A 20,353-nucleotide genomic window follows, 5' to 3' on the forward strand; every position below is an offset into this window, starting at 1 on the left:
AGAACAAGACGAATAACAACTCTACTGTAGTAGCTATTTCCATAATCCAAAAGAGAAAGGGAAATTGTCAAGGCAGCAGGAATTGCTTTCAAGAGCAGTCTCCACTCGAGACGAAAGCAGAGATGGAGCTAAATTTACTCGGATCTGCCGCTGCTTTCTTCAAATCAGGTGAGGATTTCAATTTAATCTAGTACCGCGAAACCAATAGTTCCATGGAAAACACCACAGATTCTGAAGGGAAAATCATTCATATTCAAGAAGTAAAAATGATATATTTTACTATTGCATTAACTCAGTTTGAATTCAGAAGATCTGAAGATATTTTCCTCTGGGCATTATTTCTTCTTTTCTTCAAATCCTCAGTTATAATTTTTTTATTTGAGGACTCAGAGCTGATATATGAAATGGCAATGCCTGTAGTACTCTGACCTACTGCAGTTGAGGGCCAGCCTCTTGACTTGGATGTCTAATGCTGTTGCCAAACAGTTGAGTGCTTATTAGTTATAGCCCTGGGTAATGGCAATGAACATTATTCAGGGTAGCATAACATGAATGCTAAATCTGAACACGGCACAGAGAAAATCCAGGAATCTCAACAAATCACGACCTATTTGTTTATATGGCTCCCACAACAGAAAAGAGATGTTCTATATAAATGTGACAAAGAAAAGGAAGTAAATTTATCTCTAGAGTTTGATATAGAAAGGGCATGGGCTGAAGCATCAAACAAATCTAACTCCATATAAACACATAGAAATGATACAGCCTACAGGATACTTCGTAGGGTTCACAATTGCCATGGTTTCTACCTGGTATAAGCAACTCAACAACCCCCAAATGGAGGCAATTGTGGAAAAGATCTTGGCCAAAGAAATATTGAACACCAAGGATCTCTCATTCAACGCTGAAAATTTACAGAAATATTCTCTAAAATTCAGAATTTAAAGTACTCTTATAGAGTCTACAGGACTTACCCAGAACAGTGTCAAGGGTCCTACATCTGAATGGAGAGATGAATTCAGGTTCTGTTTTGCATGTAAAGGGAGAAGGAAATAATTTCAGTTGAGTTCCTATTGCATCTATATACAGCTCATTTATTTCTCAATGCAGTGCTGGTATTATCGTCTCCGTTTTATAGAGGAACAAATTGAGACTAAAATAATTGTAGTAACATCCACAATGATTGCTTTTATTACTATTATAGTTAACATTTGGGGGAACAGTTTGTCAGTTACTGTACTCAGTGCTTTAAATGCAATATCTCACATAAAGCACCCCAGAGAAGTCAGATATTTTTATCCTCATTTTATAGACAAAGAAATTGAGGCTTGCAGAGTTGGAATAACTTGCCCAAGATCACACAGCCAAACAATCAGGCCAAGATTAAAGCCCCAGGAACTTCCGCTAGGCCACAACCACCTAGTGAGGCAGATATGATATACTTTACTTGCTATAAATCTTAGCATTTTGTAAGTTACTGGTTATGTGAAATGCAGTAGGCCTCTCTAAATTACTGCTAACAATTTACAATAATTAAAAGCTTATAGTGTTCACTGGGAAAATAAAGGCCATATTTAGAGCATCAACTCTCGTGTCAGGTATTCAAGGTCTAGTCAGTGGTGTACTCAGAGGGAGTGTTACAGTTGCAAACATTAATTAGAGAGGCCTATATGCATTAGGATAACAAATAAGAAGTTTTGTACATACAACTTCCCTGAACTTCTTACCAAGAAATCTCACAGCTATATAAAAATTACTTTCAGCAGCAATAAATATCTTCTTGTAATCATTTCTCTTTGTCATTTAAACTTTATTTCATTAAAAGCACAAAATAATTCTTGACAATTCTTAGAAGTTGTTTTCAAAGAGTGGGGCCTCTTGAAGGTTTTTATGTCAGCCAAGGTCATATTTCTTTTTTGATTATTATTACCCTAGAAAAATTACAAAATATCTTGAAATCTATAAAGCGATAAACTAAAAATCCTGTGAAGAGGTTTGGAAATAGTCTCATATTGTCCTAAAGCATCTATAGGATTTCAAAGTGATTTTGCCAAACATATTTTCTAATATAGGTTTTGGAGTCTCTGGAGTGTTAACTTCTGACTGTGTGGTGGAGCCAAGAACTCTTAGAGCTCATCCATACCAGTGTGCAACTCTCTGCTTCCCAGCATCACTCACAGTCAAGTTGGCCATGTGATTGACATCACACAATGGAATGTGGGCTGCAGTGATGTAAGGCCAGGCTCCTAAAATATGGCAGGTAGTTTCCCAAACCCACCCTCCCCAGTCTGTGCAACTGGAAGTGAAAGTTTCAGAGAGGGTGGAGCCACGTAATGGAAGGACTCAGATCCCTCAGCAGCTGCTTGGAGTAAAGCCACCCAACTAGGAACCTCTGCATCAGTATTTGTGGGTGAGAATTAACCTTTGTTGGAATAAGCCACAGAGAACGGCTTTAATAGCAACCAGCCCTATTTATAGTGAGCTTGGGTCTGGAAAATTAAGATTTTATTATCTACTTCGTAAAGATACCATGAGGATAGAATAAGATAATGAACTTGGGTGCTTGACAGTTCCCTCTCCTTCTTCACATGAGTTTGAGTCTGTAGCCTATAGACTTTTTGGGGGGTCTGGTAACTAAATGTACATAAAGTTAATATGTATTCTATGACATATGTTTATATAAATAAATACTCATGCATTCATATATATGTATATAAACACACATCTCACCCAGTCCATATATTCCTCTATGTTAAAGTATGGAAAAAGGGCAATCTTTGTGATCGCCATTTAGTGATTACCAGATATAGAAAAAGAAGGCAATAAAACATGAATTTTAGGACAGTCTTTTGGTGCTCATGCCAGACTCCCCACCAGTGTTTTCTCCTTCTTGGAGCAACAGAATTAAAGACTAATTCACATAGAGTCACAGAATTCATGTGATCCTACATGAGTCAATTCTACATGTGATTCATTTATAATCACGGAATGACAAGCCCACAAAGTGAACTTGATGTAGGTCTTTTTTTTTTTTTTTTTGAGGAAGATTAGCCCTGAGTTAACATCTGCCATCAATCTTCCTCTTTTTACTGAGGCAGATTGGCCCTGCGCTAACATCTGTGCCCATCTTCCTCTATTTTATATGAGGGACGCCTGTCACAACTTGGCTTGAGAAACGACATGGAGGTCCACACCCGGGATCTGAACTAGCGAACCTGGGCTCACCAAAGTGGAGCACACAACCTTAACTGCTGTGCCACCAGGCCGGCCCCAGTGTAGATCTTTATGTTGAAAGCCCAGAGCTAGAGTGCATGTCTGTGTCCCAAAAAGATGGTCCAAGAGAAAATGCTGCTGTGATTGATTTCTGGGATTTTTAGAAGCCCTTCATACTCAACTGAATTAGACAGCCAAAAAGCTCTTTCTAACAGTGGTGGTTTCTGCATCAGACAATAGGGGATTAAAATTCTGAGAGATACTAACACTTCCTCACTAGAAGTTAGAAGAAAAACTAGGATAAACAGTTGAAATCAGTTGTATCTATAGAAAAAATATAACTGTTCAAGTCTAGTGATTAAATGCTTTAGCTATATAGATGTTGGGTCAGATTGGTTCAAGAGAGAGATCTAAATTCAAAGTCCAAATTTGTCCCCGCCCTTAACCTCTTCCTCTCTCTGAAGGAACTGAGCCAGGAATCCTAGACAGGCTAGAATTTAAATTCCAGCTGCAACACATTATTTGCAATAGCTAAGCCATGGAAACAACCTAAATTTATATCAAAGAATGAGTGGATAAAGAAAACGTGACACATATATGTACACAATGGAATGTTATTCAGTTATAAAAAAAAAAAGGAAGTCCTACCATTTGCAACAACAAGGATGAACTTTGAGGGCATTATTCTAAGCTGTATTCAGGAGAGAAAGACAATTACCACATGATCTCACTTATATGTGGAATCTAAAACAACCAAACTCATAGAAACAAAGAACAGATTGGTGGCTGCCAGGGGCAGGGGGTGGGGAGTGGGAGAAATGGGTGAAGGTGATCAAAGGGTACAAACTATAAGTGATAAGATGAACAAATTCTGGGATGTACAGCATGATGACTATAGTCAACAATACTGTATTTTATATCTGAAAGTTGCTAAGAGAGTAAATTTTAAAAGTTTTCACCACAAAATTAAGTTGTAACTATGTGAGGTGATGGATCTGTTAACTAACCTTATTGTGGTAATCATTTTGCAATACATACATACATAAAATCACTATATTGGACACCTTAAATTTATACAATGTTATATGTCAATTATATCTCAATAAAGCTGGAATGAATGAATGAATGAATGAATTCCAGCGCCACCACTGGCTGATCCCTCAGATCTAAATGTCTTTCTGAAACTTTGCTGTCCAGATGAGGCTTCTTGTGCACAGCTTCATCATCTCCTGCTTTATTACTCCATATGTGTCATTACTTGACTTGTTATCTTGGCCCCTCTGGGTTCTTCAAATCTAATTCCTGAGAGTAGATACAAACTAGAAATATGTCTGTGACTCTGGCCTCTTGATACCCTGCTCCCTGAATTTTTTTTCCTTTCGATACCATAGTTTGTTCCATCTAGTACTACATGGGTATTAAAAGAAGTGGACGCAAGTATTCTAGGTCAAGACCAGATTATTGCATGAGATGATGCAAAGCTGGAGACAAATAATATAGAAAAACAGCAGAAGCTTTTGTGATGGCGACAAAAACCTATCATAAAAGATCCCAAAGCTGCCATCCTTTGAGGAAAACAAGATCAGAAAGCAGAGGGTATAGTCAAGTACTCCCAAGCTTGAGCCAAGCAACACATTCTATCAAATGGGAACTTATTCAATTGGATTTGAATTTGGCCTCCTGCCAAATTCTTAAAGTCATTCTATCCTAATAATACATACTAATATACATACTAAGACCTTCAAAAATTACTTTAATGTATTAGATATCTTTCTAGGAATATTCACTTTCTAGGTCTGCCAGAACAAAATATCACAGACTGGGTGGCTGAAACAACACAAATGTATTTTCCCACAGTTCTGGAGGCTGGAAGTCTGAGACTTCAGCAGGGTCACTTCTTCTGAGGTCTCTCTCCTTTGCTTACAGATGGCCACCTCCTCACTGTGACTTCACATGGCCTCTTGTCTGTGTGTATGCATCCTAGTGTCTCTGTGTGTCATAGTGGATTAGGGCCCACCCCAATAGCCTCATTTTAGCTTAACTACCTCTTTAAAGGCCTTCTCTCAAAATGCAGTTGCATTCTGAGGCTCTGAGAGTTAGGGCTTCAATGTATGAATTTTGGGAACACAATTCAGCCCATAATACTAGGTCATGAATTAAATTACACAAGAGAATCATCATAGACCTTAGTAGTGATTATATTAAGTATAGATTCTAGGTTGATCCAGGAGTGGATAGATCTGATGGTTCTTAATCTATTGAGGATCTTTGTCACTAATTCATTTAAAAATATATTGGAGTGTCTTCTTCATGCCAGGTTCTATGGTAGGTGCTGTACAGAGACATGTCATCAACAGTCTCTATCTTTAAGAAGTTCAGAACCCAGTGAAAAGACATAAGCACTAACAATTTAATGTGATAATAAATAAGTGCTACGTGGAAGTATAGTGGGGCATCATGAGAACAAAGGGAAGTATCTCATTCTTCCTCAAAATAAGGGAAATTTCACGATATAAAGGACACTTTGGTGGAATAAGAAATTGAGCAAGAAGAGAAAATAAAGAAGAACGAAGGGAGAAGGATCAGTCTGTGTGAAATATGAAGAGCAGCAAACTTTTCGGTATGCCTGGATCAGGGTGTGAGCTACAGAATGATGGTGACTTGGTCAAAAGAAGGAAGGGCCTGGTATACGCTCCAATATACTTGCACATAATCTAGAGCAGTGCTGCCCAATAGAACTTTCTGCATTGAGGGAAATGTTCTATATCTATGCTATGCAATGAGGTAGCCATTAGCACTTGCATCTATTGAGTACTTGCAATGTGGCTGGTGTCAATGAAGAACTCAAATTTTAATTGTTTTAAATTTAAATAGCTACACTCGGCTAGTGGCTACTGTATTAGACAGCACAGATATAGAGGAAAGAGTCTTCCTTCCTTCTTCTGTCTCTACACTTTCCATATACATAACACACTCTGATCAGTAGCACTTCTCATTACATGTGAGATGTGTAGCAGGATGTTTAAATGGAAGTTACCTGAGAATGTAGGCAACAAGTATTACAAAGCAAAATGAATTGTGCGATAGGTCACCAAATGTATTAGTCAAGGTTCTCCTGAAAAATAGAACCTATAGGATGAGTCAGCAAGCCAGAGACTCAGGAGAGCCGATAGTGCGGTCCCAGCCCAAGTCCAAAGCCCTGAGAAACAAGAGGGCCGATTGTGTAGTTCAAGTCCAAAGGCAGGAAAAAGCAAAGTTCAAAGGCAGTCAGGCAGGAGGAATTCTCTCTTGTTCCAAAGAGAATCAGCCTTTTGTTCTATTCAGGCCTTCAATTGATTGGATGAGGTCCATCCACACTGGAGAAAGCAATCTGCTTTACTCGTCTACCAATTTAAATGTTAATCTCATCTAAAATTACCCTCACAGAAACACCCAGAATAGTGTTTGACTAAATATCTGGGCACCTTCTGGCCCAGTCAAGTTGACACATAAAATTAACCATCACTCTAAGTAAAAATTAATAAAAGTACTTATTAGAGACTCTTAAAGCTCTCACCCATGTGAAGAATATAAAAGACTTGAGGGAGGAGTTTTAGAGAAAATTCCTAGGGACTCCAGAAAGAACTACTTGTCGGTTGGTCTGCTGTGAGAAAGATTTTGTTCACCCTTCACTCAACCCTAATGAGAGAGCTTCAGTAGAGAGCACGATAGGTCTCCTTGCTGTTGAAGTGATGCTATGGATTGGAGTCTGACTCTCACCTGAAAGTTCCAAAAGCAGAGTGAGGCTAGCTAGCTGTTCCTGGAAGGAGGAGGGAAGAAGAGGCAGGATATTTCAGTTGCCTGAACTCCCACACTTGGTTGACACAAAGTATGCAGTAGTCTCTCCCACAACTAGATGTGCACCACATGTGAGCTCCTTCATTAGAAGGTCATCCACAGGGCAAAGAGGCCTCAGTACCACTTAAAATATTATAGCATTCCTAGAGTCAGAGAAGACGGTATCACCTACGTGGAGGGAAATGCAGATGACAGCTCGTCAGTGTTAACAGTCCTCAGAAGACTCACAACTTTACCTCCCAAGAATAAAGAGGCTTTTCAGTTCAGTTAGATCCTGAGAGTGTGAAATCAGGTTTTGTATACACCAGTCAAGTTAGAGATTTTCAGCCCTCATACCTCTTCCTCCACTATAGTTGAGAGGATCAGGAACCACAGTTCCCAAGATGAGGCAAGAAGAACTAGTGCAAAAAGGAAAAGCTGACCGCCTACTCTTCCCCAACTGCAAGCTTTCTACCAGCTGGCCTTAGCTCAGAAAAGGGAAATAGTTGTAACTTGAATGAAGTTGGAGGTTTTTGTCTGTAATGTGGAACTAGACAAATGCCAGAGTCGTCTAAGAGGCAGAAATGACAACTCGTGATGGATACATTTTCTATCAGTGGTGAGGAAAGAGGGTTTTGAGAATCATGCTTGGGTTTCTGTTTTGGGTAATTCCCTCCAGCTATATTCGATGATCCTATGACTTTGTATTACCTAAAGTCAGTTAGAAAAGTTAATGAAATGCTGGAGTTTCCATCTAGAAAGGAAAAACTAGCCCCATAAAGCAAAGTTTTAAGGGATCATGGGGGACAAAATAATTACTCCGTTGTGCTTATTCAGTGTACCACATTCATACACAGTGATTTTCAAATGGTTGACCAGGGAGAGGGTGTGATCCCTACAGCAGCATCTCAGAGTCCTGGGGCAGGTGAGTAGAAATTTGTGTAATTCAAAATGCCTTAAAAAAAGGTTCTGATTCTCCCAACCCAGATAAGAATTATTTCTATGAAGGGTGGGGAGCCATTAAAACGGGGAATGACAGGGGGTGGCCCTATGGCCGAGTGGTTCAGTTCATGCTCTACTTTGGGGGCCCAGGGTTTCCCCAGTTCAGATCATGGGCGCAGACATGGCACCGCTCATCAGGCCATGCCGAGGTGGCGTCCCACATAGCACAACCAGAGCCACTCACAACTAGAATGTACAACTATGTACTGGGAGGCTTTGGGGGGAAGAAGAAGAGAAAAAGAAGACAGAGTGGGAGGAGGAGGGAGAGGAGAAGAAGAAGATTGGCAACAGATGTTAGCTCAGGTGCCAATCTTTAAAAAAAAAAAACGGGGAATGACATAAACATAGTTGTTTTAGAAAGCGCATCCTGACACTTGAATGGAAAATAGAGTTGGTCTAACTCTAAAGGCTTTGAACATGACCACTTGCTGGGGGATAAACACAATCGTTCAGGTGGAAGATGATGGGAATCTAAGCTAAGGTAAGGCAAGGGATGCAACAAAGGGATAACATTCAGAATATATTTCAGAGGCAAAATTGGATATAGGTGGTAGGAAAGAAGATTTTGGGGGTAGATGATGTTCAGACTTCTGACTTGTTTAATTCTCTCCAACTATATTAAAATACAGACCCCAAAGACAGAAGCTTAAGCTTGGATGAGGGTGGTCCTGAAAGCTGTCAAGTGAGAGCCAGCCCTGAGTGGGCATTCCACTATATCATATCACCTTACTGTGATAGGCAGAACAAAGGTCCCCCCAAGATGTCTATGTTCTAATCTTGGAACATGTTAAGTTACTCGGCAAAGGGGAATTATGAATGCATATGGAGTTAGGTTGCTAACCAGCTGACCTTAAAATGGGGAAGGTATTCTCGATCATCCAGGTGGGCCTAGGGTAATCACAAGCATCTTTAAAGGTCGAAGCGGGAGGCAGATGAGTCAGCATCAGAGTGATGCCATATGGGAAAGACTTAACAGCCACAGCTGATTCTGAAGATGGAAGAGGGCCAGTAGCCTTATAAGCTGAAAAAGCCAAAAAAGACGTTCCCTGCTAGAACCTTCAGAAAGGGATGGAGCCTTGCTGATAGCTTGATGTTACCCCAGTGAGTCCCATTTCCAACTTCCGACCTCCAGAACTATAAGATAATAAATTTGTGTTGCTTTAAGCCATTAAATTTGTGCTAATTTGTTACAGCAGCAACAAGAAACAAATACCATGCCTCCTTTCTTAGCAAATCAATGGTCTCAGATCTGTGTTTCTAATTTGTTTACCTCTAACTAATGCTTAAACTTTTCTTGACTAGTTGCAATTTATTTAAACAAAGTATTTATGAGCTGGTTATTGTGTGCCTACAATTACATGACTACCTCTGTAGTAAACTACCAGATATATTTCCTGTGAACAGTTAGGCTCGGCAAATTATCTCAGTATAAACATGAAAAAAAAGAACACTTCGTGATGCAGCCATTTTTTTTTTATCCTGCTTATCTAATCACCATTCAACTAAAACGCTTCTCAAGTAATAAATAATTTACTTACAAATTTAGGCAGCTTTCTGTCACAAGGTTTAATATTTATTTTGCTGTTGAATTAATTAATGTTTGAGAAATGCCATATAAATGTTAGCTCTTATCCTTTTCTTATTTATGGTAAGTACATAACCTTAAATTTAATTCCATGAAATAGAAAATGCTCTGAAATATACGTAGTAATGATGGATGAACGTTATTTGCCCTTCTGACTTTATCTATAACTTATATCTAATATTCAGAACTTGAAATGATGAGGATAATATCTCTCAGGCCTAGGTTGGCCCAACTCTCATGAAACATAAATGTGAATGATTTTGGCTAGAAGACTTAAAAATGAGTAGAAAGCCACTCACCTTTCATATAACTTTAAAATGGGGAAAAGGAGAGGAGGACGAAGCAAGACTGTCAAGATTGTGTCTTTGGGGCAATGAGAATATGATATGTATTTATTTAAGGTCCAAAATATATTTTCACATAGAGATAAAGCAAAGACAATTTTGCTTCTGTTTTAAGGTCATAAATAGTGTAACACCAGCTTTATATTGTGGATCACCCCCATGGAAGATGGGTCCACTCGGAAGAGTACATTGTATTCACTGTGCCACTGCCATATATTCCCAGAGGTTAGCAGAAAAGAGCAGCAAGACCCCCAGAGACAAGGGCTATATCATACTCTTTGTAGGACTAGGAGTGAAGAGAACATTATGTTCTTCCACAAGGTGGAAACCAGCCAGACTGGCAAGGGAGCAAAGAATCTGGCCTCCCGGTTATCTTTAGTGACAAAACTACAACCTAAAAGGACAAAAATGTGAAGTGAGTCAAGAAGAAATGCATGTAACATACAAGAAAAGGAAACTGAAACTCGACTCCAGGCACAAAGCAAGCTAGAGATACTCTACTATACATTCCAAAATTTCCCACCCTAGCCTATATCCTTAAGCCACAGAGACACAAAATCCCTCTCTATGAAAATAATACGGGAAGCTGTCATTTGATTAAGATTGAGGTACCATAGTTATAAATTGCATGCAAAATAACAAATATTTAAAACATTTGAAAACTGTTTGTTGTATTTCTTAAAATTGAGCCATATGCTATAAATCTCAAAATGCTGGATAATTGCAGTCTCCGTGGCAAGTCTGTTTGTATAGCAAAACCTATATTTGAGCATCTCTGGAGAACTAAGGTGTGATCCACTGCAGCTGTGGAATTGAAGAAGCTCTGATACATGGAACTGTACAGGTTATTTTCAACGAGCAGAGCTCCGGGTATTTTTCTTTGAGAATAAAAGTGTAGAGTTCTGAGTTGTAATTGTATTTCTCCCACACAAAAGGAGCTCACAAATGCTTATGTTGTGATAGAAGCAGGTCCTAAAATAATCCGAATGTATGGAATTTCACCTCTACTTGCCAATGTAATTTTTAACTGACTCTTAAATACCATAAGCAGAATTCACGTGAACCCATACACTCAGTGAATCCTGGGTGGGAATGTTAATTCAAATGTGTGCTTTGCAATAAGTAAATATCCTGAAATACATCAGCTTCCTGTTCACATCATCTGCCCCTCCCAAATACTGAAACCAAAGTTATTTCATGGCATATTCCAAAGAACTTTGTTTTCTGCCTGTGTACGCATGGGTGTTCCAATCATTTATACAGACACTGGTGCAATGCCTGATACTTGGAAACTTTCACAGCCTATGCTCTCTGGAAGATTTGCATTCCATTTCCACTTGTTAGTTTGAGAGGAGTTGGTTTGTCCCGAGGTTTTCTTGGGTGAAGTGTCTTCCTACCAAGTATCATCAAGAGGGTTTGATTTCTGGATCTTGTCTCAACAAATAAAAGTTGCAGTTCCGAGTAACTGATTGTGGTCCGCACCTAGGTATGCCTCTGAAGTAACCTAAGCACAACTTTAAGTGTGAGATACAATGCAAATCCTTCTCTCGATCCTGTGAGAAACTGGCTTAAAGGAATGCCACCGGATCACCAGGGACACTAAGGAGCTTCTAGCTTTTTGTTGGTCATTTCAAAAGACACCGCATCATTTGTAGGACTTGGGAAAATGAGGACTCTCTGTTCTTCATAAACGGACCTTGAGCTTGTTTAGAGGCAATAGCAGGGAGCGCAGCTCCTCATAAAGTCGTCTTTCAGGGTCAGTTTCTATCTAGAAGGGCAGCCTCTCTGACTAAGTACACAGCTTAAAACGGCCGCACATGAGGAAGTGGGAGAAGGTGACTAACAGGTCAACAACCGGTGTGAGCCAAAACAAGAGTCGGCAAGATAGCAGATGCCACCGGGAGATAGACTGTACTTTGTTGCCTTTTGTATCCCACTATTTTAATTACTCCTTATTGTGCAATAATATCCCTAACTCTGCACAAGGCATCAGTGTTTTAATAACAACACTATTATTAACATACCAGAATTGGTTTATATGAAACTAACCTGTGAGCTTCTTTGATAGATGGTGAACTCTGTGAGGGAGGGACATGTATTCGTGTGTGTACAGAATTTAGCATAGTATTTGGCAGACAGTGGGTACTAGAGAAGTGTTTATTATTTTGATTTTTTTTAAATGTCGCTTAAATGTCTAGTGTCTCTATTTTTCTTAGTTTGGACATTCCCGATAGTTTCCTGGAAACTTGACTAATGAAGTATAAAACAAACATTTGTCATATATAATGCCACAAAATTGATCATACCATATCTGAGTCCAATTGTACCTTTCATTTTACTTGCTAGATAGATGTGAGTGGACACCACAAGGAAAGATATGTGTTAGGATCTTAGATATATTTAAGAAAGTGAAAATTCTTGTTAGCCTGAGACACTTTATCATATTTTGGGAGCAACATGATATACTAGAGAACTTTATTAGTCCCATTCAGGGGTGTGTTCACAGTGGGTACTTAACAAATGCTGTTAAGTGACTGACTGTTAAAGGAATAATGAAGGGTTTGGGCACACATTAGAAATGAAAGCCTAATTAATGATGAAAATGAATTTTGATGAATGTGGGGAAAATACCATACTATAAAACCCTGGATAGCTATAATTGTGCGCATGCCCCCATTTCTTTAGTCCCTTGGAGCAGATTCAGAAGGAGAGCAAATGTGCAAAAGATTCAGTAATATGATTCTCAGAGCATGGTTTTCTTGATTTTTCTTTTCCTCCTTCTTTCAAACTCAAAGTGAAGTCTCACAAAGATGCAAGATCACAACTTTGCCTGCATTAGTTACGTATCCTTTGTCCAGTTTCTCTCTCTTGGAATGTGGAGGCAGCTTGTGACATAGATCACTTCCCACCGAGTGATGCAGAGCTGAGAAAGTACATGGGAGGGAGGTCAATGAATAGAATAGGGACCACTGTGCTACCAGCTTCACTCGGGCAACAGATGGCAATGGCTCAAGAGTCCAGAGTGAAATGACCATCATCCAAAGCTTGAAAATCCCCATTAGCAGAACACTTACAGCATTAGCAGAAAATGTGCTTTTCTTTAGGGGTGACTGGCTACAGAGCTGCTGTCTGTCAGTCATGCTCTGAAAAACCTCTCCCCCCAGGGATGTCACGAGCAGGGCAGCTCTTCTCTGCTGTGGGGATGACACATCATATACTCTCAGGCAAGGTGAAAACTGGAAAGATGAAAACACTAGACTATGCTTGACCTGAACCTCTATGAAGCCTTGGAAGTGTTTAGGTAAGATGCCCACAACATGGTGCAATGAAGCACCCCACAGCCCAGGTAAGGGATGAGTGGTGGGGCAGAATAGAATTGAGGTTATTCTTATCACAGAAATTATTAATTAGAGAACTTGAGTTCGTTGGTGCTTGATTTGTTTGCAAATTTCCATGATGTCAGACAACTAAGTAGGGCTTACGGGATTACTATATTCTCTACTTTTTTTTTTTTTTTTTACTGAGGAGATTCGCCCTGAGCTAACATCTGTTGCCGACCTTCCTCTATTTTGTAGGTGAGTAGCTACCACAGCATGGCTGCCAACAAGTGGTGCAGGTCCATGACCAGGAACCAAACCCAGGTCACCGAAGTGGAGTGCACCAAACTTAACCTCTAGGCTATGGGGCCAGCCCTATATTCTCTACTTTTAACACTCATATATAAAAAGCACCATTACTCAATGACCAAAGAGAAAACTTCCAAAAATCCTCTCATGCAGTGAAAGCCTAAAGAGCCTTTCATGTTTTTGTGATGAATTCCATGACTACAGCAAGTCAAAATCCTTTGTTTAAAGAGCCCTTCAGACATGACAGCCACTGTGGGGTAGTGGCTCAGGACATGGCTTTGGAGCTATATTGCCAGACTTGAAATCCTAGCTCTTCTACATAGTAAGTTATGTGACTCAGGCAAATCATTTAACCTCTCAGTGCCTCCATTTTCTTATCTATAAAATAGGGATGATGATAATGTACAACCTCACAAGTATTTATAAAAGTGCTGAACTTGGAAGAGTGTATGAAATTGGAAGCACACAGTAAGTACTTACTAAGAATTAGTTATAATATCTAAATGGGCATTTAAACATTATGTGAGGAGAAAAAATTGGAAAAAATAGTCTCTAGGTTCTGAAGTCTTATTGGAGGATGACAAACTACATTTGAAAATGGTTTTTAAAAAGTAAAAAACAAAATCTTACGCAGATGAAAGAGAATAAGACTCAAGGCTGTTATGGTTACAGATTACACACAGGACGCACTGTCCCTGCACTATGGCGATAGAGTTAAACGTGTTTCTCATGAACATTTCAAAATTTCTGTGATTGAAGCAGCCATCCATTAAATTTTAAATTAGGAAAAGTCTTATAGAGAAGATAGATAGCCAGCTAGACAACTAAAATGGGGATTTAAAAAAGTAACTATTAATTTCACTTTCACATAATTTCTTTATAAGATTAATATAAATATCCGTAAAGTAGACTAGTCTATGCACATCAAATTTTATATAAAAATTAAGCTTAGATTAAGTATTTTTAACAAGTCAAGCAAGTTGTCCATAAAAAATAAACTATTGCTTTCATACGCTAGCACATATAAATAGCTAATCCAAAAGAAAAGAGAAGAAGAGATGATGTCAGCATAATGACAGCATGAGACCCTCCTCTTGTCTCTCCCTTTCAATCTACAACTAGTAAGCCATTCATAACTCAACAAATATTCCTCAGCTCATCACGCCAGGATGCTAGAGGGATGCACATGTCTGTACTTCTGTGGGTGGGTAGATTGAAACACACAGAGGAAGCAGAATCAAGGAAGCAGCAGAGGAGGTGCCTACAACCCCAAACCCCAGCTGTAGCAGCTGAAACCACAGCCCCATAAAACTCGGTGGCAGTGGCAGAGGTGGGGCCCACAACCCTGGGCTCCCAGTGATGTCAGTGCCCATGTATCTGGCCACCTCCCGCCCCAGCTGCAGCAGTGCCCACACCCCCAGGAACCCAGTAGCAGCAGTGAAAGCAGTGCACATGACTCTGGACCCCAAGCCACAGCACCACCTATGATGACAGGCAACTGGGCAGCTGTGGCAGTGGGGCCCACAACCCCAGTCCTACCGGCTGCAGTGGTGTCCATGACCCTGGCCCTCCTGTCCATGGTGGTCGCACATGCAAACTCAATGGCCTCAGATGTGGAATCACTTGTGACCCTGGGTCCCACTTCACTCTCTCGCTTCCTCTACCATGGAGGCAGTGCCCATGACCAGGACAATCCCAGACACAGCCGAGGTGTCCGCCATCCTGGTGATCTCAGTGGTAATGCACATGACTGCAGCAGCAGCAGCAGCAACAGGGCACTGGCCACCCCAAAAGTATGGGCAGCAATGGCAAGGGCACCAACAACATCTCTAATAGAGGCAGTAGAAGGTGGAAAGTGCCAGCTCTCAAATATAGTTAGAGGCAGCTCAGGTAAGAGAACCCAAAACCTTGTACTATAGCGCCACCTACTGGAAAACAAAATCTGTTACCAATCTGTTGAACAGTTAGAATCAAAGAAAATAAAGCTTTACCTAAATAAGAAATGTGCACTGGCAGAGAAACAACTTAGCAAACATGAAAAACCATAGTAACATGGTATCACAGAAAGAAAATGACAATTCTGCAGAAGCTAAACTTAAAGTCACAGAAGACTATGATCTAATAAAGAATTCAAAATAGCTGTCATGGAGAAACTCAGTGAGCTACAAGAAAACTCAGAGAGACAGTTCAATAAGCTCAGGAGTAAAATTAATGAAGGTAAGGAATATTCTACCAAAGAGACTGAAACTCTAAAAAAGAATCAAACGGAAATTCTGGAGCTGAAGAACTCAACAAGTGAGATGAAGATTGCATTAGAAAGCATTGGAAATAGAACAGACCATATGGAAGAGAGAATTAGCAAGCTTGAAGATAGAAATCTAGAAATGATTCGAGTGGAAGGAGAGAGAACTAAGATTTTTTAAAAATTAAGAAGTTCTACAAGAAAATATTTGACTCCATTAGAAAAGGCAACATAAGCATAATGGTTATCTCAGAAGAAGAAGAGGGAGAAGGGAGCAGAGAGCTTTTTAAGGGAATAATAGCTGAGAACTGGGGAAGGAACTAGATGTACAATCAACAAATCTAATAGAATACTAATTATCTCAGTGCAACAGGACCTTCTCCAAAAGAGACCTTGCTCAAAGGGAAGGGGTGGAAGATGATACTCCAAAGAAATGGTAACCAAAAGAAAGCAGGTGTAGCCATGCTTACATCAAACAAAGTAGACTTCAAGGCAAAAAAGGTAAGCAGAGACAAAGATTGACATTATATAATGATAAAGGGGATAATCCATCAAAAGACATAGCATTTATTAATATATATGCACCTAACACAGGAGCACCAAAATATATAAAGCCATTATTAACATATGGAGCATTCTCAAGGATAGACCCTATGATGGGACACAAGTCTCAATAAGTTTAAGAAGATTGAAATCATATCAAGCATCTTTTTCAACCACAACAGAAACTGGAAATCAACTATGAGAAGAAAGCTAGAAAAATTTCAGATATATGAAGATTAATCAACATGCTACTGAACAACTATTGAGTCAATGAAGAAATCAAAGGAGAAATAGAAAATACCTGGAGACAAATGAAAATAAAAATATGGCATATCAAAAATAATGGGATGTAGCAAAAGTGGTACTAAGAGGGAAGTTTCTAGCAATACAGGCCTACCTCGATAAACAATAAAAATCTCAAACAATTTAACCTTATACCTAAAAGAACTAGAAAAAGAAGAACAAAAAAAGTCCAAAGTCAGTAGAAAGGAGGAAATGATAAAAATCAGAGCAGAAATAAATGAAATAGAAACTAAAAAGATAATAGAAGAGATCAATGAAACTAGGAAGTGGTTCTTTGAAAAGATAAACCAAATTGACAAATCTTTAGCTATACCCACTAAGAAAAAAATAGAAAAGCCTCAAATAAATAAAATCAGAAACAAAAGAGAGGTTACAACAGATATCACAGAAATACAAAGGATCATAAGAGACTACTTGGAACAGCTATACACCAACAAATTGGACAACCTAAAAGAAACAGATAAATTCCTAGAATTATACAACCTTCCAAGACTGAATCATTAAGAAATAGAAAATCTTAATAGAACAGTCACCAGTGAGGAGATTGAAACAGTAATGAAAAGTCTCCCAAAAAACCAAAAGTACAGGGGGCCAGCCTGGTGGCATAGTGGTTAAGTTCGCATGCTCCACTTGGGGGCCTGGGGTTTGCCGGTTTGGATCCTGGGAGTGGACCTATACACACTGCTTTTCAAGCCATGCTGTGGCAGGAGTCACATATTTAAAATAGAAGAAGATGGGCAGAGATGTTAGCTCAGGGCTAATCTTCCTCAAAAACAAAAACAAAAAAAGGTATAGGACCAGACAGCCTTACTGGTGAATTCTACCAAACATTCAAAGAAGATTTAATACCTATCCTTCTCAAACTCTTCCAAAATTAAAAGGAGCGAATGCTTCCTAACTCATTTTATGAGGACAACATTACCTGACACAAAAACCAGACAAGGACAAAACAAAAAAAGAAAATTATAGGCCAATATCTCTGATGAACATAGAGCAAAAATCCTTAACAAAATATTAGCATACTGAATTCAACAATACAATAAAAGGATCATACACCATGATCAAGTGGAATTTATTCCAGAGATGCAAGGATGGTTCAACATTCACAAATCAATCAACATGACACATTACATTAATAAAATGAAAGATAAAAACCATATGATAATCTCAATAGATAGGCAAAAAGCATTTGACAAGATTCAACAGGCATTTATGATACAAACTCAATAAAAAGGGTATAGATAGAAAGTATAAAGCCTATATATGACAAACACACAGCTAACATCATATTCTTTAGTGAAAAACTGAAAGCTTTTCTTCTAAGATCAGGAATAAGGCAAGGATGCCCACTCTCACCTCTTTTATTCAAACTAGTATTAGAACTCCTGGCCAGAGCAATTAGACAAGAACAAGAAATGAAAGTCATCCAAATTGCAAGGGAAGAAGTAAAACTGTCGCTATTTTTGGATGATATTTTATATACAGAAAACCTTAAAGACTCCACCAAAAAACTATAGAAATAATAAATGAGTACAGGAAAGTCACAGGGTACAAAATAAATATACAAAAATCTGTTGTATTTCTATACACTAACAATCAACTTCCCGAAATAGAAATTAAGAAAACAATCCCATTTACAATCATAACAAAAAGAATAAAATACCCAAAAATAAATTTAACCAAGGAGGTAAAAGATCTGCACACTGAAAACTAAAAGACATTGTTGAAAGAAATTGCAGATGCAAAGAAATAGAAAGATATTCCATGCTCGTGGATTAGAAGAATGAATATTATTAAAATGTCACTATTACCTAAAGCAATCTATGGATTCAGTGCAATCCATAGCAAAATACCAGAGACATTTTTAACAGAAACAGACCAAAAAATAATCCTAAAATTTGTAGGGAACCAGAAAAGACCCCAAATAGCCAAAACAATCCTGAGAAAGAAGAACAAATCCGGAGGTATCACATTTCCTGATTTCAAAATATACTACAAAGCTATAGTAATCAAAACAGTATGGTATTGGTAGAAAAACAGACATACAGATCAATGGAACAGAATTGAGAGCCCAAAAATAAACCCACTTATATATGGAAAACTAATTCATAAAGAAGGAATCAAGAATATATGATGAAGAAAGGAAAATATCTTCCATAAATGGTGTTGTGAAAACATGCAAAGAATGAAAGTAGACCATTATCTTACACTATACAGAAAAGTTAACTCAAAATGAGTTAAAGACTTGAACGTAAGACCTGAAACCATAAAATATATAGAAGAAAACATAGGTGGGAAGCTCCTTTACATCAGTCTTAGCTATGTTTTTGTGGATTTAACTACAACAGCAAGGGAAACAAAACCAAAAATAAACCAGTGGCACTACAGCAAACTAAAAAGCTTCTACACAGCAAGGGAAACCATCAATAAAACCAAAAGGCAACCTACTGAATTGGAGAAGATATTTGCAAACCGTATATCCAATAAGGGATTGATACCCAAAATATATCAAGAACTCATACAAGTCAACAACAACAAAAAATCTGATGAAAAAATGGGTAGACGATCTGAACAGACACAAAGAAGACATACAGATGGTCAACAGGCACATGAAAAGATGTTCAACATCACTAATTATTAAGGAAGTGCAAATCAAAACCACAATGAAATATTACCTCACGCTTGTTGGAATAGCTAGTATCAAAAAGACAAGAAATAACAAGTGTTGGAGAGGATGAGGAGAAAAGGGAACCTTCAAACACTCTTCATGGGAATGCAAATTTGTGCAGCCACTATAGAAAACAGTATGGAGATTCCTCAAAAAATTAAGAATAGAACTACTTCCTTAAAAAATTAAGAATATGATCCAACTATTCTACTTCTGGAAATTTATCTGAATAACACAAAAACACTAATTCAAAAAGATATATACACCCCTATGTTCATCGCAGTATTATTTACAATAGCCAACATTTGGAAACAACCTCAGCGTCCAGTGATGGATGAATGGATAAAGATACAACATATAGATAGATAGATAGATAGATAGATAGATAGATAGATAGATAGACAGATAGAAAGATAGATAGATAGATAGATGTACAATGGAATACTACTCAGCCACAAAAAAGATGAAATCTTGCCATTTGCAATAACCTGGATGGACCTTGGGGGTATTATGCTGAGTGAAATAAGTCAGCTGGAGAAAGACAATTACTGCATGATTTCACTAATATGTGGAATAAACAAACAAAATAAAGCAAAAACAAACTCATAGATATAGATAACAGATAACAGATAGTTATCTAAGGGGGGGCATTGTGGGGTGGGTGAAATGGGTAAAGGGGGTCAATTGTTTTGTGATGGATGGAAACTAGAATTTTGGTGGTGATCTTGCTGTAGTGTATGCAGGTGTCAGATTATAATGTTGTACACCTGAAAAGTATATAATGTTATAAACCAATGTTACTGCAATTTTAAACAAAAGAAAAAGTAAGAAGAAAAATGTTTAAAATAGAAATTTCATCTCTGCGGGGTTTCAGATGATAAAAGCCTAAGAAATTACTGTCCTTTGCCATTTGTCCTACAAATCACTCCTCTTAATTCATTGGTAAGTTATTATAAATCTATAGAATTCTATCATTTGCAAACCATTTTTTTTCCAGATCTCAGAGTTCTA

Source organism: Equus quagga, chromosome 3, assembly GCF_021613505.1.
Source record: "Equus quagga isolate Etosha38 chromosome 3, UCLA_HA_Equagga_1.0, whole genome shotgun sequence".
NCBI classification, from domain to species: domain Eukaryota; kingdom Metazoa; phylum Chordata; class Mammalia; order Perissodactyla; family Equidae; genus Equus; species Equus quagga.